Source organism: Ambystoma mexicanum, chromosome 3p (genome assembly GCF_040938575.1).
Source record: "Ambystoma mexicanum isolate Mex_15411 chromosome 3p, UKY_AmexF1_1, whole genome shotgun sequence".
In the NCBI taxonomy this organism is placed as follows: Eukaryota; Metazoa; Chordata; class Amphibia; order Caudata; family Ambystomatidae; genus Ambystoma; species Ambystoma mexicanum.
The window spans coordinates 1835768-1860643 of record NC_090925.1 but is presented as its reverse complement, the minus strand read 5'-3'; positions in this window follow the sequence as shown (position 1 = coordinate 1860643).

The window sequence follows — 24876 nt, the reverse complement described above, 5'->3', positions numbered from 1 at the left end:
TCAGTCCACCATCTCAGAAGCAGAAAGGGCGATATGTGCTGATGGTATTTACTAAGGATCATAGACCTTTGACAGATGGAGTACATGAAAAGCGGAAGGTGGAAGAGTGTGCCAGGGGCCTATATCTGCCATCCTCATCCACTGTGTCAGACAGTAATGATGATGGGATGGATGATGGTCATGAGAAAGAATGTTTTCCATCAGAGTTCAGATGGGATCAAACATTGCTGTTGGAAATCAGCGATATTTAGGAGGCACAGAAGAATGACACCACAGACGCAGAGGCTATAGTATTAATAGAAGTGTGACCCCCACCTATATACAGAGAAACAGCCTCCCTTTTTCTCCTTCCTGGAATCCCCTTTTTTTCCTGCCTTGCTTTTGCCAGGCCATTCTCCCTTTCATCCTGGACTCCGTCTCGTGCTCGGTGCTGCTGGCTCCCCAGCACCCTCTGAGCATTGGATACCTGTTCCCCTTCCTTCCTGGATTCCGTCGCCGTAACCTTCCTCAATACTGAACGCAGCCCTGCTTAAAGCAGTCGCCACTCCTCACACTGGAACCCGAAGACTCACGTCCTTTCCTGTACAAGTCCCGATCAGTGAGGAAGAAGGAAGGAGCTCCCAAGAAGACTGCAATCAAGGACAAACAGGTGAGAAAGGGGGAAGGGTGTGACAACAAGGGATTAGACATTTGGGAGAGGGTGAAGGCAAAGAAGATGGCAGAACAGTGGCTAAGGCCTTGTGGTTAGCGTGTGGGCCTTGTTGCAGAAAACAATGGTTTGGATGTCCTTCCTGCCTTAATAATTGATAAGAGAATGCATGTCTCCTGCTTTGCACATGGCTTTCACCTCATGGCCACATGCTTTGTCAGCAATTGTGAGAGAAAGAAATGATTGCTGTGGGCCAGAAGATCATCTCCCTTTTCAGCTTGGACTACTATGCCAAAAATGCACTGCGCAACTGCAACAGTGCTACACGTTAGCATTGCACATGCATTGGAACTCTGATTTGCACATTCTGTGCGAGCAATACAATCATAGATTCTTGCAACGCTCACATCAGAACTCTAGATGGTCATTTTTAACCTGTGTCCATTGATGTCTGATGTCTGCTCTGTGCTACAGCCTTTCAAGATGGCCACCATGTAGGTTAGTCCTTACAATATATCTCTGAGTGAGGTTCTCCCTCGGTGCACCTGGCTGAGCTCATTAAGACCACCATGGCGAGTGCCCATGCCTTGGCTGGTGTTGAATTGTGGCACAGCTGGTGAGCAACATACTTTCAAGTGATCCAAGAGTGGTTGTCTTTAAAGGTAACACTGACTAACTGCTGGGTTCCCTTGCAGACCCACGTTTCAAAGTAAACGTGGCTGCTGCTCATCTGCCTTTCTCTGGAGGAGTCTTGGCAAACATCGCAAGGAAGCAGCACTGTGGACATGGTCAAGGATGCTTTACTGCAGTGCCTGCAAAACCAATTGCAGAAACAACACAGGCAGCACGAAGAACAACTACCGGCCTAGGTTCTGTCAACTACACCAGGCATGTCAATCCAGTATTATTAGTGGGCCAAACATCACTGATACCTTTTGAAATATTTGAGAACAGTGTGTGCAGAGCCTACAGGGAGGTGAAACTGTGGGTCACACACTTTAGTGACTTGGACAATCAGCTGCACATATGCTTGATGTCTATCTCTTAGACACTGAAACATGGGAAGAGATGATGAACCGTTATAGCATTGGCACATCAAGGGGCCCATCTGGCCAACGTCACGTGTGTGACTTGCAGCTGAAATGCTAATATACCCTCTGCAGGTGTGCAGACCAAGAGAGTTCTTAGTGTGGCCTTGGCTATTGTCACTAACCACAGGAAATGGTGTGCAGTATCCTATGTTGAACATTTGACATTTATACAAATTAATGTGCATTTCATTGCGAAGACTATGGAACAATATCTACCCATGGCCCATACATGATCTCGGGTGATGATAATGATGCGTTACCTGGCACGTGTCAGACACTGAAACGTGGAGTGGGGTTGCTTCATGGTATGTGTGGTTGGGAAATGGATAGCTGTACTACTAGTGGCTGCGAGAGACCCTGAACATTTGCTGTCTTACGCAAGCCGTTGTGTTGTCTAGAGTGCAAGTATTGTTTGCAAAACCTGATCACACAGTTTCATTTTCCTCCACAGGGTGCAGTTACCTTTTCAGGTTCTCATGTTCCTATCAGGGGGTATAGCCACCCACTGATTGTGTCTGTTTTTCCCACCGGCCATACCTGCCCACAGACATTCCTGGCTCTTTCAGAGGGGTCAACAACCCATGAACATTCTCAGGGCATAGCCATTTACTAAGAGTCTTATTTTCCAGGGTGGAGCTGCCCACTAAGGTTCTCATGTTTTTTCACAGGGTGTGGTCATGAATAATGTTTCAGGTATCTGGCCGCGATGTCAGCAGTCTTTGCATTTAGTAAATGTATTTCCTGGTATACTTCCCTGCCAGGAATTTCCCTTCTCGGCTCTCCAGACCCCCTCGTATACACCACTGCCAGATATCTGGCCACGATGTCAGCAGTCTCTGCATGTATTAAATGTATTTCCTGGTATGCCTCCCTGCCAGGAATTTCCCTTCTGGGCTCTGCAGATCCCCTGGTATACACCACTGCCAGGTATCTGGCCGCGATGTCAGCAGTCTCTGCACATAGTAAATGTATTTCCTGGTAAACTTCCCTGCCAGGAATTTCCCTTCTGGGCTCCGCAGATCCTCTGGTATACACCACTGAAAGGTATCTGGCCACGATGTGAGCAGTCTCTGCATCTAATAAACGTATTTCCTGCTATAATTCCCTGCAAGAATTTCCCTTCTGGGATCTGCAGATCTCCTGGTATACACCACTGCTAGGTATCTGGCCGCGATGTCAGCAGTCTCTGCACGTGGTAAATGTATTTCCTGGTATACTTCCTTGGCAGGAATTTCCCTTCTGGCATCTGCAGATCCCCTGGTAAACACCACTGCCAGGTATCTGGCCACAATGTCAGCAGTCTCTGAACATAGTAAACTTAATTCCTGCTATTCTTCCCTGCCAGGAATTTCCCTTCTGGACTCTGCAGATCCCCTGGTATACACCACTGCCAGGTATCTAGCCACAATGTCAGCAGTCTCTGCACATAGTAAACGTATTTCCTGGTATGCTTCCCTGCCAGGAATTTCCCTTCTGGCCTCTGCAGATCCCCTGGTATACACCACTGCCAGGTATATAGCCACGATGTCAGCAGTCTCTGCACATAGTAAATGTATTTCCTGGTATACTTCCCTGTCAGGAATTTCCCTTCTGGGCACCCCAGGTCACCTGGTATACACCACTGCCAGGTATCTGGCCGCGATGTCAGTAGTCTCTGCACATAGTGAACGTATTTCCTGGTATACTTTGCTGCCAGGAATTTCACTTCTGGGCTCTGCAGATCTCCTAGTATACACCACTGCCAGGTATCTGGCCGCAATGTTAGCAGTCTCTGCACATAGTAAACGTATTTCCTGGTATACTTCCCTGCCAGGAATTTCCATTCTGGGTGCTGCAGATCTCCTGGTATACACCACTGCCAGGTATCTGGCAGCGATGTCAGCAGTCTCTGCATGTAGTATATGTATTTCCTGGTATACTTCCCTGCCAGGAATTTCCCTTCTGGGCTCTGCAGATCCCCTGGTATACTATACTGCCAGGTATCTGGCCGCGATGTCAGCAGTTTCTGCATGTAGTAAATGTATTTCCTGGTATACTTCCCTGCCAAGAGTTTCCCTTCTGGGATCTGCAGATCCCCTGGTATACACCACTGCCAGGTATCTGGCTGCAATGTCAGCAGTCTCTGCACATAGCAAACGTATTTCCTGGTACTTCCCTGCCAGGAATTTCCCTTCTGGGCTCTGCAGATCCCCCGGTATACACCACTTCCCAGTATCTGGCCGCAATGTCAGCAGTCTTTGCACATAGTAAACGTATTTCCAGGTAGACCTCACTCTCAGGAATTTCGCTTCTGGGCTCTCCAGATCCCCTGGTATGCACCACTGCCATCTATCTGGCCGCAATGCCAGCAGTCTCTGCACATAGTAAACTTAATTCCTGGTATACTTCCCTGCCAGGAATTTCCCTTCTGGCCTCTGCAGATCCCCTGGTATACACCACTGCCAGGAATCTGGCCACAATGTCAGCAGTCTCTGCACATAGTAAACGTATTTCCTGCTATACTTCCCTGCCAGGAATTTCCCTTCTGGGCTCCCCAGGTCCCCTGGTATAAACCACTGCCAAGTATCTGGCCGCGATGTCAGCAGTCTCTGCATTTAGTAAATGTATTTCCTGGTATACTTCCCTGCCAGGAATTTCCCTTCCGGGCTCTGCAGATCCCCTGGTATACACCACTGCCAGGTATCTGGCCACGATGTCAGCAGTCTCTGCATGTAGTAAATGTATTTCCTGGTATACTTCCCTGCCAGGAATTTCCCTTCTGGGCTCTGAAGATCCCCTGGTATACACAACTGCCAGGTATCTGGCCGCGATGTCAGTGGTCTCTGCATATAGTGAACATATTTCCTGGTATACTTTGCTGCCAGGAATTTCACTTCTAGGCTCTGCAGATACCCTGGTATACACCACTGCCAGGTATCAGGCCGCAACGTTAGCAGTCTCTGCACATAGTAAACGTATTTCCTGGTATACTTCCCTGCCATGAATTATCATTCTGGGTGCTGCAGATCCCCTGGTATACACCACTGCCAGGTATCTGGCCACGATGTCAGCAGTCTCTGCATGTAGTACACGTATTTCCTGGTATACTTCCCTGCCAGGAATGTCCCTTCTGGGATCTGCAGATCCCCTGGTATACACCACTGCCAGGTATCGGGCCGCAATGGCAGCAGTCTCTGCAAATAGTAAACATATTTCCTGGTATACTTCCCTGCCAGGAATTTCCCTTCTGGGCTCCCCAGGTCCCCTGGTATACACCACTGCCAAGTATCTGGCCGCGATGTCAGCAGTCTCTGCATTTAGTAAATGTATTTCCTGGTATACTTCCCTGTCAGGAATTTCCCTTCCGGGCTCTGCAGATCCCCTGGTATACACCACTGCCAGGTGTAGTAAATGTATTTCCTGGTATACTTCCCTGCCAGGAATTTCCCTTCTGGGCTCTGAAGATCCCCTGGTATACACAACTGCCAGGTATCTGGCCGCGATGTCAGTGGTCTCTGCATATAGTGAACATATTTCCTGGTATACTTTGCTGCCAGGAATTTCACTTCTAGGCTCTGCAGATACCCTGGTATACACCACTGCCAGGTATCAGGCCGCAACGTTAGCAGTCTCTGCACATAGTAAACGTATTTCCTGGTATACTTCCCTGCCATGAATTATCATTCTGGGTGCTGCAGATCCCCTGGTATACACCACTGCCAGGTATCTGGCCACGATGTCAGCAGTCTCTGCATGTAGTACACGTATTTCCTGGTATACTTCCCTGCCAGGAATGTCCCTTCTGGGATCTGCAGATCCCCTGGTATACACCACTGCCAGGTATCTGGCCGCAATGGCAGCAGTCTCTGCAAATAGTAAACATATTTCCTGGTATACTTCCCTGCCAGGAATTTCCCTTCTGGGCTCTCCAGATCCCCTGGTATACACCACTGCCAGGTCTCTGGCTGCAATGTCAGCAGTCTGCACATAGTAAACTTAATTCCTGGTATACTTCCCTGCCAGGAATTTCCCTTCTGGCCTCTGCAGATCCCCTGGTATACACCACTGCCAGGTATCTAGCCACAATGTCAGCAGTCTCTGCACATAGTAAACGTATTTCCTGGTATACTTCCCTGCCAGGAATTTCCCTTTTGGGCACACCAGGTCCCCTGGTATACACCACTGCCAGGTATATGACCGCGATGTCAACAGTCTCTGCATGTAGTAAATGTATTTCCTGGTATACTTCCCTGCCAGGAATTTCCCTTCTGGGCTCTGCAGATCCCCTGGTATACACCACTGCCAGGTATCTGGCCACGATGTCAGCAGTCTCTGCATGTAGTAAATGCATTTCCTGGTATACTTCCCTGCCAGGAATTTCCCTTCTGGGCTCTGCAGATCCCCTGGTATACACAACTGCCAGGTATCTGGCCGCGATGTCAGTAGTCTCTGCACATAGTGAACGTATTTCCTGGTATACTTTGCTGCCAGGAATTTCACTTCTGGGCTCTGCAGATCCCCTGGTATACTATACTGCCAGGTATCTGGCCGCAATGTTAGCAGTCTCTGCATGTATTAAACGCATTGCCTGGTATGCTTCCCTGCCAGGAATTTCCCTTCTGGATCTGCAGATCTCCTGGTATACACCGCTGCCAGGTATCTGGCCGCGATGTCAGCAGTTTCTGCATGTAGTAAATGTATTTCCTGGTATACTTCCCTGCCAGGAATTTCCCTTCTGGGATCTGCAGATCCCCTGGTATACACAACCGCAAGGTATCTGGCCACGATGTGAGCAGTCTCTGCATGTAGTAAACGTATTTCCTGCTATACTTCCCTGCCAGAAATTTCCCTTCTGGGATCTGCAGATCCTTGGTGTACACCACTACCAGGTATCTGGGCGCAATGTCAGCAGTCTCTGCACGTAGTAAACATATTTCCTGGTATACTTCCCTGCCAGGAAATTCCCTTCTGGGATCTGCAGATCCCCTGGTATACACAACCGCAAGGTATCTGGCCACGATGTGAGCAGTCTCTGCATGTAGTAAACGTATTTCCTGCTATACTTCCCTGCCAGAAATTTCCCTTCTGGGATCTGCAGATCCTTGGTGTACACCACTACCAGGTATCTGGCCGCAATGTCAGCAGTCTCTGCACGTAGTAAACGTATTTCCTGGTATACTTCCCTGCCAGGAATTTCCCTTCTGGCCTCTGCAGATCCCCTGGTATACACCACTGCCAGGTATCTAGCCACAATGTCAGCAGTCTCTGCACATAGTAAACGTATTTCCTGGTATACTTCCCTGCCAGGAATTTCCCTTTTGGGCACACCAGGTCCCCTGGTATACACCACTGCCAGGTATATGACCGCGATGTCAACAGTCTCTGCATGTAGTAAATGTATTTCCTGGTATACTTCCCTGCCAGGAATTTCCCTTCTGGGCTCTGCAGATCCCCTGGTATACACCACTGCCAGGTATCTGGCCACGATGTCAGCAGTCTCTGCATGTAGTAAATGCATTTCCTGGTATACTTCCCTGCCAGGAATTTCCCTTCTGGGCTCTGCAGATCCCCTGGTATACACAACTGCCAGGTATCTGGCCGCGATGTCAGTAGTCTCTGCACATAGTGAACGTATTTCCTGGTATACTTTGCTGCCAGGAATTTCACTTCTGGGCTCTGCAGATCCCCTGGTATACTATACTGCCAGGTATCTGGCCGCAATGTTAGCAGTCTCTGCATGTATTAAACGCATTGCCTGGTATGCTTCCCTGCCAGGAATTTCCCTTCTGGATCTGCAGATCTCCTGGTATACACCGCTGCCAGGTATCTGGCCGCGATGTCAGCAGTTTCTGCATGTAGTAAATGTATTTCCTGGTATACTTCCCTGCCAGGAATTTCCCTTCTGGGATCTGCAGATCCCCTGGTATACACAACCGCAAGGTATCTGGCCACGATGTGAGCAGTCTCTGCATGTAGTAAACGTATTTCCTGCTATACTTCCCTGCCAGAAATTTCCCTTCTGGGATCTGCAGATCCTTGGTGTACACCACTACCAGGTATCTGGCCGCAATGTCAGCAGTCTCTGCACGTAGTAAACGTATTTCCTGGTATACTTCCCTGCCAGGAAATTCCCTTCTGGGATCTGCAGATCCCCTGGTATACACCACTGCCAGGTATCTGGCCGCGATGTCAGCAGTTTCTGCATGTAGTAAATGTATTTCCTGGTATACTTCCCTGCCAGGAATTTCCCTTCTGGGATCTGCAGATCCCCTGGTATACACCACTGCCATGGTATCTGGCCGCAATGGCAGCAGTCTCTGCAAATAGTAAACATATTTCCTGGTATACTACCCTGCCAGGAATTTCCCTTCTGGGCTCTCCAGATCCCCTGGTATACACCACTGCCAGGTATCTAGCCACAATGTCAGCAGTCTCTGCACATAGTAAACGTATTTCCTGGTATACTTCCCTGCCAGGAATTTCCCTTTTGGGCACACCAGGTCCCCTGGTATACACCACTGCCAGGTATATGACTGCGATGTCAACAGTCTCTGCATGTAGGAAATGTATTTCCTGGTATACTTCCCTGCCAGGAATTTCCCTTCCGGGCTCTGCAGATCCCCTGGTATACACCACTGCCAGGTATCTGGCCACGATGTCAGCAGTCTCTGCATGTAGTAAATGCATTTCCTGGTATAATTCCCTGCCAGGAATTTCCCTTCTGGGCTCTGCAGATCCCCTGGTATACACAACCGCAAGGTATCTGGCCACGATGTGAGCATTCTCTGCATGTAGTAAACGTATTTCCTGCTATACTTCCCTGCCAGAAATTTCCCTTCTGGGATCTGCAGATCCTTGGTGTACACCACTGCCAGGATCTGGCCGCAATGTCAGCAGTCTCTGCACGTACTAAACGTATTTCCTGGTATACTTCCCTGCCAGGAAATTCCCTTCTGGGATCTGCAGATCCCCTGGTATACACCACTGCCAGGTATCTGGCCGCGATGTCAGCAGTTTCTGCATGTAGTAAATGTATTTCCTGGTATACTTCCCTGCCAGGAATTTCCCTTCTGGGATCTGCAGATCCCCTGGTATACACCACTGCCAGGTATCTGGCCGCAATGGCAGCAGTCTCTGCAAATAGTAAACATATTTCCTGGTATACTTCCCTGCCAGGAATTTCCCTTCTGGACTCTCCAGATCCCCTGGTATACACCACTGCCAGGTATCTGGCCGCCATGTCAGCAGTTTCTGCATGTAGTAAATGTATTTCCTGGTATACTTCCCTGCCAGGAATTTCCCTTCTGGGATCTGCAGATCCCCTGGTATACACCACTGCCAGGTATCTGGCTGCAATGTCAACAGTCTCTGCACATAGTAAACGTATTTCCTGGTATACTTTGCTGCCAGGAATTCCCCTTCTGGGCTCTGCAGATCCCTTGGTATACACCACTTCCCAGTATCTGACCACAATGTCAGCAGTATCTGTACATAGTAAACATATTTCCTGGTATACTTCCCTGCCAGGAATTTCCCTTCTGGGCTCTCCAGATCCCCTGGTATACACCTCTGCTAGGTATCCACAATGTCAGCAGTCTCTGCACACAGTAAACATATTTCCTGGTACACTTCCCTGCCAGGAATTTCCCTTCTGGGCTCTGCATATCCCCTGGAATACACCACTGCCAGGTATCTGGCCACAATGTCAGCAGTCTCTGCACATAGTAAATGTATTTCCTGGTATATTTCCCTGCCAGGAATTTCCCTTCTGGGCTCTGCAGATCCCCTGGTATACACCACTGCAAGGTATCTGGCCACGATGTGAGCAGTCTCTGCATGTAGTAAATGTATTTCCTGCTATAATTCCCTGCCAGGAATTTCCCTTCTGGGATCTGCAGATCCCCTGGTTTACACCACTACTAGGTATCTGGCCCCGATGTCAGCAGTTTCTGCATGTAGTAAATGTATTTCCTGATATGCTTCCCTGCCAGGAATTTCCCTTCTGGGATCTGCAGGTCCCCTGGTATACACCACTGCCAGGTATCTGGCCACGATGTCAGGAGTCTCTGCATGTAGTAAATTTATATCCTGGTATGCTTCCCTGCCAGGAATTCCCCTTCTGGGCTCTGCAGATCAACTGATATTCACAACTGCCAGGTATCTGGCCGCAATGTCAGTAGTCTCTGCTCATAGTACACTTATTTCCTGGTATATTTCCCTGCCAGGAATTTCCCTTCTGGGCTCTGCAGATCCCCTGGTATACACCACTTCCCAGTATCTGGCCGCAATGTCAGCAGTCTCTGCACATATTAAACGTATTTCCTGGTATACTTCCCTGCCAGGAATTTCCCTTCTGGACTACTCTGCAGATCCCCTGGTATACACCACTGCCAGGTATCTGGCCGCGATGTCAGCAGTTTCTGCACGTAGTAAACGTATTTCCAGGTGTACTTCCTTGGCAGGAATTTCCCTTTTGGGCTCTGCAGATCCCCTGGTATATACCACTGCAAGGTGCCTGGCCACGATGTGAGCAGTCTCTGCACATAGTAAACGTATTTCCTGGTTGACTTCCCTGCCAGGAATTTCCCTTCTGGGCTCTGCAGATCCCCTAGTATACACCACTGTGGGGTATCTGGCCACGATGTGAGCAGTCTCTGCATGTAGTAAACGTATTTCCTGCTATAATTCCCTGCCAGGAATTTCCCTTCTGGGATCTGCAGATCTCCTGGTATACACCACTGCCAGGTATCTGGCGGCTATGTCAGCAGTCTCTGCACGTAGTAAACATATTTCCAGGTATACATCCTTGGCAGGAATTTCCCTTCTGGGATCTGCAGATCCCCTGGTAAACACCATTGCCAGGTATCTGGCCACAATGTCAGCAGTCTCTGCACATAGTAAACGTATTTCCTGGTTGACTTCCCTGCCAGGAATTTCCCTTCTGGGATCTGCAGATCCCCTGGTATACACCACTGTCAGGTATTTAGCCACAATGTCAGCAGTCTCTGCACATAGTAAACGTATTTCCTGGTATGCTTCCCTGCCAGGAATTTCCCTTCTGGGATCTGCAGATCCCCTGGTATCCACCACTGCCACGTATCTGGCCCCGATGTCAGCAGTCTCTGCATGTATTAAACTCATTGCCTGGTATGCTTCCCTGCCAGGAATTTCCCTTCTGGATCTGCAGATCTCCTGGTATATACCACTGCCAGGTATCTGGCTGTGATATCAGCAGTTTCTGCATGTAGTAAATGTATTTCCTGGTATACTTCCCTGCCAGGAATTTCCCTTCTGGGATCTGCAGATCCCCTGGTATACACAACCGCCAGGTATTTGGCCACGATGTGAGCAGTCTCTGCATGTAGTAAACGTATTTCCTGCTATACTTCCCTTCCAGAAATTTCCCTTCTGGGCTCTCCAGATCCCCTGGTATACACCACTGCCAGGTCTCTGGCTGCAATGTCAGCAGTCTCTGCACATAGTAAACTTAATTCCTGGTATACTTCCCTGCCAGGAATTTCCCTTCTGGCCTCTGCAGATCCCCTGGAATACACCACTGCAAGGAATCTGGCCACGATGTCAGCAGTCTCTGCATGTAGTAAATGCATTTCCTGGTATACTTCCGTGCCAGGAATTTCCCTTCTGGGCTCTGCAGATCCCCTGGTATACACAACTGCCAGGTTTCTGGCCACGATGTCAGTAGTCTCTGCACATAGTGAACGTATTTCCTGGTATACTTTGCTGCCAGGAATTTCACTTCTGGGCTCTGCAGATCCCCTGGTATACTATACTGCCAGGTGTCTGGCCGCAATGTTAGCAGTCTCTGCACATAGTAAACGTATTTCCTGGTATACTTCCCTGCCAGGAATTTCCATTCTGGGTGCTGCAGATCCGCTGGTATACACCACTGCCAGGTATCTGGTCGCAATGTCAGCAGTCTCTGCATCTAGTATACATATATCCTGGAATACTTCCCTGCCAGGAATTTCCCTTCTGGGCTCTGCAGATCCCCTGGTATACTATACTGCCAGGTATCTGGCCGCGATGTCAGCAGTCTCTGCACGTAGTAAACATATTTCCAGGTATACATCCTTGGCAGGAATTTCCCTTCTGGGATCTGCAGATCCCCTGGTAAACACCATTGCCAGGTATCTGGCCACAATGTCAGCAGTCTCTGCACATAGTAAACGTATTTCCTGGTTGACTTCCCTGCCAGGAATTTCCCTTCTGGGATCTGCAGATCCCCTGGTATACACCACTGTCAGGTATTTAGCCACAATGTCAGCAGTCTCTGCACATAGTAAACGTATTTCCTGGTATGCTTCCCTGCCAGGAATTTCCCTTCTGGGATCTGCAGATCCCCTGGTATCCACCACTGCCACGTATCTGGCCCCGATGTCAGCAGTCTCTGCATGTATTAAACTCATTGCCTGGTATGCTTCCCTGCCAGGAATTTCCCTTCTGGATCTGCAGATCTCCTGGTATACACCACTGCCAGGTATCTGGCTGTGATATCAGCAGTTTCTGCATGTAGTAAATGTATTTCCTGGTATACTTCCCTGCCAGGAATTTCCCTTCTGGGATCTGCAGATCCCCTGGTATACACAACCGCCAGGTATTTGGCCACGATGTGAGCAGTCTCTGCATGTAGTAAACGTATTTCCTGCTATACTTCCCTTCCAGAAATTTCCCTTCTGGGCTCTCCAGATCCCCTGGTATACACCACTGCCAGGTCTCTGGCTGCAATGTCAGCAGTCTCTGCACATAGTAAACTTAATTCCTGGTATACTTCCCTGCCAGGAATTTCCCTTCTGGCCTCTGCAGATCCCCTGGAATACACCACTGCAAGGAATCTGGCCACGATGTCAGCAGTCTCTGCATGTAGTAAATGCATTTCCTGGTATACTTCCGTGCCAGGAATTTCCCTTCTGGGCTCTGCAGATCCCCTGGTATACACAACTGCCAGGTTTCTGGCCACGATGTCAGTAGTCTCTGCACATAGTGAACGTATTTCCTGGTATACTTTGCTGCCAGGAATTTCACTTCTGGGCTCTGCAGATCCCCTGGTATACTATACTGCCAGGTGTCTGGCCGCAATGTTAGCAGTCTCTGCACATAGTAAACGTATTTCCTGGTATACTTCCCTGCCAGGAATTTCCATTCTGGGTGCTGCAGATCCGCTGGTATACACCACTGCCAGGTATCTGGTCGCAATGTCAGCAGTCTCTGCATCTAGTATACATATATCCTGGAATACTTCCCTGCCAGGAATTTCCCTTCTGGGCTCTGCAGATCCCCTGGTATACTATACTGCCAGGTATCTGGCCGCGATGTCAGCAGTTTCTGCATGTAGTAAATGTATTTCCTGGTATATTTCCCTGCCAGGAATTTCCCTTCTGGGATCTGCAGATCCCCTGGTATACACCACTGCCAGGTATCTGGCTGCAATGTCAGCAGTCTCTGCACATAGTACACGTATTTCCTGGTATACTTTGCTGCCAGGAATTCCCCTTCTGGGCTCTGCAGATCCCCTGGTATACACCACTTCCCAGTATCTGACCACAATGTCAGCAGTCTCTGTACATAGAAAACATATTTCCTGGTAAGCTTCCCTGTCAGGAATTTCCCTTCTGGGATCTGCAGATCCCCTGGTATACACCACTGCCAGGTATTTGGCCCCGATGTCAGCAGTTTCTGCATGTAGTAAATGTATTTCCTGGTATGCTTCCCTGCCAGGAATTTCCCTTCTGGGATCTGCTTGTCCCCTGGTATACACCACTGCCAGGTATCTGGCCACGATGTCAGCAGTCTCTGCATGTAGTAAATGTATTTCCTGGTATACTTCCCTGCCAGGAATTCCCCTTCTGGGCTCTGCAGATCCCCTGATATTCACAACTGCCAGGTATCTGGCCGCAATGTCAGCAGTCTCTGCACATAGTAAACGTATTTCCTGGTATACTTCCCTGCCAGGAATTTCCCTTCTGGGCTCTGCAGATCCCCTGGTATACACCACTGCCAGGTATCTGGCCACAATGTCAGCAGTCTCTGCACATAGTAAACTTAATTCCTGGTATTCTTCCCTGCCAGGAATTTCCCTTCTGGCCTCTGCAGATCCCCTGGTATACACCACTGCAAGGTATCTGGCCACGATGTGAGCAGTCTCTGCATGTAGTAAACGTATTTCCTGCTATAATTCCCTGCCAGGAATTTCCCTTCTGGGATCTGCAGATCTCCTGGTATACACCACTGCCAGGTATCTGGCCGCGATGTCAGCAGTCTCTGCATGTAGTAAACGTATTTCCTGGTATACTTCCTTGGCACGAATTTCCCTTCTGGGATCTGCAGATCCCCTGGTAAACACCACTGCCAGGTATCTGGCCACAATGTCAGCAGTCTATGCACATAGTAAACTTAATTCCTGGTATTCTTCCCTGCCAGGAATTTCCCTTCTGGCCTCTGCAGATCCCCTGGTATACACCACTGCCAGGTATCTAGCCACAATGTCAGCAGTCTCTGCACATAGTAAACGTATTTCCTGGTATCCTTCCCTGCCAGGAATTTCCCTTCTGGGATCTGCAGATCCCCTGGTATACACCTCTGCCAGGTATCTGGCCCCGATGTCAGCAGTCTCTGCATGTATTAAACGCATTGCCTGGTATGCTTCCCTGCCAGGAATTTCCCTTCTGGGATCTGCAGATCTCCTGGTATACACCACTGCCAGGTATCTGGCCGTGATGTCAGCAGTTACTGCATGTAGTAAATGTATTTCCTGGTATACTTCCCTGCCAGGAATTTCCCTTCTGGGATCTGCAGATCCCCTGGTATACACAACTGCAAGGTATCTGGCCACGATGTGAGCAGTCTCTGCATGTAGTAAACGTATTTCCTGCTATACTTCCCTGCCAGAAATTTCCCTTCTGGGATCTGCAGATCCTTGGTGTACACCACTGCCAGGTATCTGGCCGCAATGTCAGCAGTCTCTGCACGTAGTAAACGTATTTCCTGGTATACTTCCCTGCCAGGAATTTCCCTTCTGGGATCTACAGATCCCCTGGTATACACCACTGCCAGGTATCTGGCCATGATGTCAGCAGTTTCTGCATGAAGTAAATGTATTTCCTGGTATACTTCCCAGCCAGGAATTTCCCTTCTGGGATCTGCAGATCCCCTGGTATACACCACTGCCAGGTATCTGGCCGTGATGTCAGCAGTTTCTGCATGTAGTAAATGTATTTCCTGGTATACTTCCCTGCCAGGAATTTCCCTTCCGGGCTCTGCAGATCCCCTGGTATACACCACTGCCAGGTATCTGGCCACGATGTCAGCAGTCTCTGCATGTAGTAAATGCATTTCCTGGTATACTTCCCTGCCAGGAATTTCCCTTCTGGGCTCTGCAGATCCCCTGGTATACACAACTGCCAGGTTTCTGGCCGCAATGTCAGTAGTCTCTGCACATAGTGAACGTATTTCCTGGTATACTTTGCTGCCAGGAATTTCACTTCTGGGCTCTGCAGATCCCCTGGTATTCTATACTGCCAGGTATCTGGCCGCAATGTTAGCAGTCTCTGCACATAGTAAACTTATTTCCTGGTATACTTCCCTGCCAGGAATTTCCATTCTGGGTGCTGCAGATCCGCTGGTATACACCACTGCCAGGTATCTGGTCGCAATGTCAGCAGTCTCTGCATCTAGTATACATATATCCTGGAATACTTCCCTGCCAGGAATTTCCCTTCTGGGCTCTGCAGATCCCCTGGTATACTATACTGCCAGGTATCTGGCCGCGATGTCAGCAGTTTCTGCATGTAGTAAATGTATTTCCTGGTATACTTCCCTGCCAGGAATTCCCCTTCTGGGCTCTGCAGATCCCCTGATATTCACAACTGCCAGGTATCTGGCCGCAATGTCAGCAGTCTCTGCACATAGTAAACGTATTTCCTGGTATACTTCCCTGCCAGGAATTTCCCTTCTGGGCTCTGCAGATCCCCTGGTATACACCACTGCCAGGTATCTGGCCACAATGTCAGCAGTCTCTGCACATAGTAAACTTAATTCCTGGTATTCTTCCCTGCCAGGAATTTCCCTTCTGGCCTCTGCAGATCCCCTGGTATACACCACTGCAAGGTATCTGGCCACGATGTGAGCAGTCTCTGCATGTAGTAAACGTATTTCCTGCTATAATTCCCTGCCAGGAATTTCCCTTCTGGGATCTGCAGATCTCCTGGTATACACCACTGCCAGGTATCTGGCCGCGATGTCAGCAGTTTCTGCATGTAGTAAATGTATTTCCTGGTATACTTCCCTGCCAGGAATTTCCCTTCTGGGATCTGCAGATCCCCTGGTATACACCACTGCCAGGTATCTCGCAGCAATGTCAGCAGTCTCTGCACATAGTAAACATATTTCCTGGTATGCTTCCCTGCCAGGAATTTCCCTTCTGGGATCTGCAGATCCCCTGGTATACACCACTGCCAGGTATCTGGCCCCGATGTCAGCAGTCTCTGCATGTATTAAACGCTTTGCCTGGTATGCTTCCCTGCCAGGAATTTCCCTTCTGGATCTGCAGATCTCCTGGTATACACCACTGCCAGGTATCTGGCCGTGATGTCAGCAGTTTCTGCATGTAGTAAATGTATTTCCTGGTATACTTCCCTGCCAGGAATTTCCCTTCTGGGATCTGCAGATCCCCTGGTATACACAACCGCAAGGTATTTGGCCACGATGTGAGCAGTCTCAGCATGTAGTAAACGTATTTCCTGCTATACTTCCCTGCCAGAAATGTCCCTTCTGGGATCTGCAGATCCTTGGTGTACACCACTGCCAGGTATCTGGCCGCAATGTCAGCAGTCTCTGCACGTAGTAAACGTATTTCCTGGTATACTTCCCTGCCAGGAATTTCCCTTCTGGGATCTGCAGATCCCCTGGTATACACCACTGCCAGGTATCTGGCCGTGATGTCAGCAGTTTCTGCATGTAGTAAATGTATTTCCTGGTATACTTCCCTGCCAGGAATTTCCCTTCTGGGATCTGCAGATCCCCTGGTATACACCACTGCCAGGTATCTGGCCGCAATGTCAGCAGTCTCTGCACATAGTAAACGTATTTCCTGGTATACTTCCCTGCCAGGAATTTCCCTTCTGGGCTCTGCAGATCCCCTGGTATACACCACTGCCAGGTATCTGGCCACAATGTCAGCAGTCTCTGCACATAGTAAACTTAATTCCTGGTATTCTTCCCTGCCAGGAATTTCCCTTCTGGCCTCTGCAGATCCCCTGGTATACACCACTGCAAGGTATCTGGCCACGATGTGAGCAGTCTCTGCATGTAGTAAACGTATTTCCTGCTATAATTCCCTGCCAGGAATTTCCCTTCTGGGATCTGCAGATCTCCTGGTATACACCACTGCCAGGTATCTGGCCGCGATGTCAGCAGTCTCTGCACGTAGTAAACGTATTTCCTGGTATACTTCCTTGGCACGAATTTCCCTTCTGGGATCTGCAGATCCCCTGGTAAACACCACTGCCAGGTATCTGGCCACAATGTCAGCAGTCTATGCACATAGTAAACTTAATTCCTGGTATTCTTCCCTGCCAGGAATTTCCCTTCTGGCCTCTGCAGATCCCCTGGTATACACCACTGCCAGGTATCTAGCCACAATGTCAGCAGTCTCTGCACATAGTAAACGTATTTCCTGGTATCCTTCCCTGCCAGGAATTTCCCTTCTGGGATCTGCAGATCCCCTGGTATACACCTCTGCCAGGTATCTGGCCCCGATGTCAGCAGTCTCTGCATGTATTAAACGCATTGCCTGGTATGCTTCCCTGCCAGGAATTTCCCTTCTGGGATCTGCAGATCTCCTGGTATACACCACTGCCAGGTATCTGGCCGTGATGTCAGCAGTTACTGCATGTAGTAAATGTATTTCCTGGTATACTTCCCTGCCAGGAATTTCCCTTCTGGGATCTGCAGATCCCCTGGTAAACACCACTGCCAGGTATCTGGCCACAATGTCAGCAGTCTCTGCACATAGTAAACTTAATTCCTGGTATTCTTCCCTGCCAGGAATTTCCCTTCTGGCCTCTGCAGATCCCCTGGTATACACCACTGCAAGGTATCTGGCCACGATGTGAGCAGTCTCTGCATGTAGTAAACGTATTTCCTGCTATAATTCCCTGCCAGGAATTTCCCTTCTGGGATCTGCAGATCTCCTGGTATACACCACTGCCAGGTATCTGGCCGCGATGTCAGCAGTCTCTGCACGTAGTAAACGTATTTCCTGGTATACTTCCTTGGCAGGAATTTCCCTTCTGGGATCTGCAGATCCCCTGGTAAACACCACTGCCAGGTATATGGCCACAATGTCAGCAGTCTCTGCACATAGTAAACTTAATTCCTGGTATTCTTCCCTGCCAGGAATTTCCCTTCTGGCCTCAGCAGATCCCCTGGTATACATCACTGCCAGGTATCTAGCCACAATGTCAGCAGTCTCTGCACATAGTAAACGTATTTCCTGGTATCCTTCCCTGCCAGGAATTTCCCTTCTGGGATCTGCAGATCCCCTGGTATACACCTCTGCCAGGTATCTGGCCCCGATGTCAGCAGTCTCTGCATGTATTAAACGCATTGCCTGGTATGCTTCCCTGCCAGGAATTTCCCTTCTGGGATCTGCAGATCCCCTGGTATACACAACTGCAAGGTATCTGGCCACGATGTGAGCAGTCTCTGCATGTAGTAAACGTATTTCCTGCTATACTTCCCTGCCAGAAATTTCCCTTCTGGGATCTGCAGATCCTTGGTGTACACCACTGCCAGGTATCTGGCCGCAATGTCAGCAGTCTCTGCACGTAGTAAACGTATTTCCTGGTATACTTCCCTGCCAGCAATTTCCCTTCTGGGATCTACAGATCCCCTGGTATACACCACTGCCAGGTATCTGGCCACGATGTCAGCAGTTTCTGCATGAAGTAAATGTATTTCCTGGTTTACTTCCCAGCCAGGAATGTCCCTTCTGGGATCTGCAGATCCCCTGGTATACACCACTGCCAGGTATCTGGCCGTGATGTCAGCAGTTTCTGCATGTAGTAAATGTATTTCCTGGTATACTTCCCTGCCAGGAATTTCCCTTCCGGGCTCTGCAGATCCCCTGGTATACACCACTGCCAAGTATCTGGCCACAATGTCAGCAGTCTCTGCATGTAGTAAATGCATTTCCTGGTATACTTCCCTGCCAGGAATTTCCCTTCTGGGCTCTGCAGATCCCCTGGTATACACAACTGCCAGGTTTCTGGCCGCGATGTCAGTAGTCTCTGCACATAGTGAACGAATTTCCTGGTATACTTTGCTGCCAGGAATTTCACTTCTGGGCTCTGCAGATCCCCTGGTATACTATACTGCCAGGTATCTGGCCGCAATGTTAGCAGTCTCTGCACATAGTAAACATATTTCCTGGTATACTTCCCTGCCAGGAATTTCCATTCTGGGTGCTGCAGATCCGCTGGTATACACCACTGCCAGGTATCTGGTCGCAATGTCAGCAGTCTCTGCATCTAGTATACATATATCCTGGAATACTTCCCTGCCAGGAATTTCCCTTCTGGGCTCTGCAGATCCCCTGGTATACTATACTGCCAGGTATCTGGCCGCGATGTCAGCAGTTTCTGCATGTAGTAAATGTATTTCCTGGTATACTTCCCTGCCAGGAATTTCCCTTCTGGGATCTGCAGATCCCCTGGTATACACCACTGCCAGGTATCTCGCAACAATGTCAGCAGTCTCTGCACATAGTACACGTATTTCCTGGTATACTTTGCTGCCAGGAATTCCCCTTCTGGGCTCTGCAGATCCCCTGGTATACACCACTTCCCAGTATCTGACCACAATGTCAGCAGTCTCTGTACATAGTAAACATATTTCCTGGTATGCTTCCCTGCCAGGAATTTCCCTTCTGGGATCTGCAGATCCCCTGGTATACACCACTGCCAGGTATTTGGCCCCGATGTCAGCAGTTTCTGCATGTAGTAAATGTATTTCCTGGGTTGTTTCCCTGCCAGGAATTTCCCTTCTGGGATCTGCAGGTCCCCTGGTATACACCACTGCCAGGTATCTGGCCACGATGTCAGCAGTCTCTGCATGTAGTAAATGTATTTCCTGGTATACTTCCCTGCCAGGAATTCCCCTTCTGGGCTCTGCAGATCCCCTGATATTCACAACTGCCAGGTATCTGGCCGCAATGTCAGCAGTCTCTGCACATAGTAAACGTATTTCCTGGAATACTTCCCTGCCAGGAATTTCCCTTCTGGGCTCTGCAGATCCCCTGATATTCACCACTTTCCAGTATCTGGCCGCAATGTCAGCAGTCTCTGCACATAGTAAACGTATTTCCTGGTATACTTCCCTGCCAGGAATTTCCCTTCTGGGATCTGCAGATCCCCTGGTATACAACACTGCAAGGTATCTGGCCACGATGTGAGCAGTCTCTGCATGTAGTAAACGTATTTCCTGCTATAATTCCCTGCCAGGAATTTCCCTTCTGGGATCTGCAGATCTCCTGGTATACACCACTGCCAGGTATCTGGCGGCGATGTCAGCAGTCTCTGCACGTAGTAAACGTATTTCCAGGTATACTTCCTTGGCAGGAACTTCCCTTCTGGGATCTGCAGATCCCCTGGTAAACACCACTGCCAGGTATCTGGCCACAATGTCAGCAGTCTCTGCACATAGTAAACTTAATTCCTGGTATACTTCCCTGCCAGGAATTTCCCTTCTGGCCTCTGCAGATCCCCTGGTATACACCACTGCAAGGTATCTGGCCACGATGTGAGCAGTCTCTGCATGTAGTAAACGTATTTCCTGCTATAATTCCCTGCCAGGAATTTCACTTCTGGGATCTGCAGATCTCCTGGTATACACCACTGCCAGGTATCTGGCCGCGATGTCAGCAGTCTCTGCACGTAGTAAACGTATTTCCTGGTATACTTCCTTGGCAGGAATTTCCCTTCTGGGATCTGCAGATCCCCTGGTAAACACCACTGCCAGGTATCTGGCCACAATGTCAGCAGTCTCTGCACATAGTAAACTTAATTCCTGGTATTCTTCCCTGCCAGGAATTTCCCTTCTGGCCTCTGCAGATCCCCTGGTATACACCACTGCCAGGTATCTAGCCACAATGTCAGCAGTCTCTGCACATAGTAAACGTATTTCCTGGTATCCTTCCCTGCCAGGAATTTCCCTTCTGGGATCTGCAGATCCCCTGGTATACACCTCTGCCAGGTATCTGGCCCCGATGTCAGCAGTCTCTGCATGTATTAAACGCATTGCCTGGTATGCTTCCCTGCCAGGAATTTCCCTTCTGGGATCTGCAGATCTCCTGGTATACACCACTGCCAGGTATCTGGCCGTGATGTCAGCAGTTACTGCATGTAGTAAATGTATTTCCTGGTATACTTCCCTGCCAGGAATTTCCCTTCTGGGATCTGCAGATCCCCTGGTATACAAAACTGCAAGGTATCTGGCCACGATGTGAGCAGTCTCTGCATGTAGTAAACGTATTTCCTGCTATACTTGCCTGCCAGAAATGTCCCTTCTGGGATCTGCAGATCCTTGGTGTACACCACTGCCAGGTATCTGGCCGCAATGTCAGCAGTCTCTGCACGTAGTAAACGTATTTCCTGGTATACTTCCCTGCCAGGAATTTCCCTTCTGGGATCTACAGATCCCCTGGTATACACCACTGCCAGGTATCTGGCCACGATGTCAGCAGTTTCTGCATGAAGTAAATGTATTTCCTGGTATACTTCCCAGCCAGGAATTTCCCTTCTGGGATCTCCAGATCCCCTGGTATACACCACTGCCAGGTATCTGGCCGTGATGTCAGCAGTTTCTGCATGTAGTAAATGTATTTCCTGGTATACTTCCCTGCCAGGAATTTCCCTTCTGGCCTCTGCAGATCCCCTGGTATACACCACTGCCAGGTATCTAGCCACAATGTCAGCAGTCTCTGCACATAGTAAACGTATTTCCTGGTATACTTCCCTGCCAGGAATTTCCCTTCTGGGCACCCCAGGTCCCCTGGTATACACCACTGCCAGGTATCTGGCCGCGATGTCAACAGTCTCTGCATGTAGTAAATGTATTTCCTGGTATACTTCCCTGCCAGGAATTTCCCTTCCGGGCTCTGCAGATCCCCTGGTATACACCACTGCCAGGTATCTGGCCCGATGTCAGCAGTCTCTGCATGTAGTAAATGCATTTCCTGGTATACTTCCCTGCCAGGAATTTCCCTTCTGGGCTCTGCAGATCCCCTGGTATACACAACTGCCAGGTATCTGGCCACGATGTCAGTAGTCTCTGCATATAGTGAACGTATTTCCTGGTATACTTTGCTGCCAGGAATTTCACTTCTGGGCTCTGCAGACCCCCTGGTATACACCACTGCCAGCTATCTGGCCGCAATGTTAGCAGTCTCTGCATGTAGAAAACGTATTTCCTGGTATAATTCCCTGCCAGGAATTTCCCTTCTCGGCTCTGCAGATCCCCTGGTATACACCATTTTCCAGTATCTGGCCGCAATGTCAGCAGTCTCTGCACATAGTAAACGTATTTCCTGGTATACTTCCCTGCCAGGAATTTCCCTTCTGGGCTCTGCAGATCCCCTGGTATACACCACTGCAAGGTATCTGGCCACGATGTGAGCAGTCTCTGCATGTAGTAAACGTATTTCCTGCTATAATTCCCTGCCAGGAATTTCCCTTCTTGGATCTGCAGATCCTTGGTGTACACCACTGCCAGGTATCTGGCCGCAATGTCAGCAGTTTCTGCATGAAGTAAATGTATTTCCTGGTTTACTTCCCAGCCAGGAATGTCCCTTCTGGGATCTGCAGATCCCCTGGTATACACCACTGCCAGGTATCTGGCCGTGATGTCAGCAGTTTCTGCATGTAGTAAATGTATTTCCTGGTATACTTTCCTGCCAGGAATTTCCCTTCCGGGCTCTGCAGATCCCCTGGTATACACCACTGCCAAGTATCTGGCCACAATGTCAGCAGTCTCTGCATGTAGTAAATGCATTTCCTGGTATACTTCCCTGCCAGGAATTTCCCTTCTGGGCTCTGCAGATCCCCTGGTATACACAACTGCCAGGTTTCTGGCCGCGATGTCAGTAGTCTCTGCACATAGTGAACGAATTTCCTGGTATACTTTGCTGCCAGGAATTTCACTTCTGGGCTCTGCAGATCCCCTGGTATACTATACTGCCAGGTATCTGGCCGCAATGTTAGCAGTCTCTGCACATAGTAAACGTATTTCCTGGTATACTTCCCTGCCAGGAATTTCCATTCTGGGTGCTGCAGATCCGCTGGTATACACCACTGCCAGGTATCTGGTCGCAATGTCAGCAGTCTCTGCATCTAGTATACATATATCCTGGAATACTTCCCTGCCAGGAATTTCCCTTCTGGGCTCTGCAGATCCCCTGGTATACTATACTGCCAGGTATCTGGCCGCGATGTCAGCAGTTTCTGCATGTAGTAAATGTATTTCCTGGTATACTTCCCTGCCAGGAATTTCCCTTCTGGGATCTGCAGATCCCCTGGTATACACCACTGCCAGGTATCTCACAACAATGTCAGCAGTCTCTGCACATAGTACACGTATTTCCTGGTATACTTTGCTGCCAGGAATTCCCCTTCTGGGCTCTGCAGATCCCCTGGTATACACCACTTCCCAGTATCTGACCACAATGTCAGCAGTCTCTGTACATAGTAAACATATTTCCTGGTATGCTTCCCTGCCAGGAATTTCCCTTCTGGGATCTGCAGATCCCCTGGTATACACCACTGCCAGGTATTTGGCCCCGATGTCAGCAGTTTCTGCATGTAGTAAATGTATTTCCTGGTATGTTTCCCTGCCAGGAATTTCCCTTCTGGGATCTGCAGGTCCCCTGGTATACACCACTGCCAGGTATCTGGCCACGATGTCAGCAGTCTCTGCATGTAGTAAATGTATTTCCTGGTATACTTCCCTGCCAGGAATTCCCCTTCTGGGCTCTGCAGATCCCCTGATATTCACAACTGCCAGGTATCTGGCCGCAATGTCAGCAGTCTCTGCACATAGTAAACGTATTTCCTGGTATACTTCCCTGCCAGGAATTTCCCTTCTGGGCTCTGCAGATCCCCTGGTATACACCACTTTCCAGTATCTGGCCGCAATGTCAGCAGTCTCTGCACATAGTAAACGTATTTCCTGGTATACTTCCCTGCCAGGAATTTCACTTCTGGGCTCTGCAGATCCCCTGGTATACACCACTGCAAGGTATCTGGCCACGATGTGAGCAGTCTCTGCATGTAGTAAACGTATTTCCTGCTATAATTCCCTGCCAGGAATTTCCCTTCTGGGATCTGCAGATCTCCTGGTATACACCACTGCCAGGTATCTGGCGGCGATGTCAGCAGTCTCTGCACGTAGTAAACGTATTTCCAGGTATACTTCCTCGGCAGGAACTTCCTTTCTGGGATCTGAAGATCCCCTGGTAAACACCACTGCCAGGTATCTGGCCACAATGTCAGCAGTCTCTGCACTTAATTCCTGGTATTCTTCCCTGCCAGGAATTTCCCTTCTGGCCTCTGCAGATCCCCTGGTATACACCACTGCAAGGTATCTGGCCACGATGTGAGCAGTCTCTGCATGTAGTAAACGTATTTCCTGCTATAATTCCCTGCCAGGAATTTCACTTCTGGGATCTGCAGATCTCCTGGTAGACACCACTGCCAGGTATCTGGCCGCGATGTCAGCAGTCTCTGCACGTAGTAAATGTATTTCCTGGTATTCTTCCCTGCCAGGAATTTCCCTTCTGGCCTCTGCAGATCCCCTGGTATACACCACTGCCAGGTATCTAGCCACAATGTCAGCAGTCTCTGCACATAGTAAACGTATTTCCTGGTATCCTTCCCTGCCAGGAATTTCCCTTCTGGGATCTGCAGATCCCCTGGTATACACCTCTGCCAGGTATCTGGCCCCGATGTCAGCAGTCTCTGCATGTATTAAACGCATTGCCTGGTATGCTTCCCTGCCAGGAATTTCCCTTCTGGGATCTGCAGATCTCCTGGTATACACCACTGCCAGGTATCTGGCCGTGATGTCAGCAGTTACTGCATGTAGTAA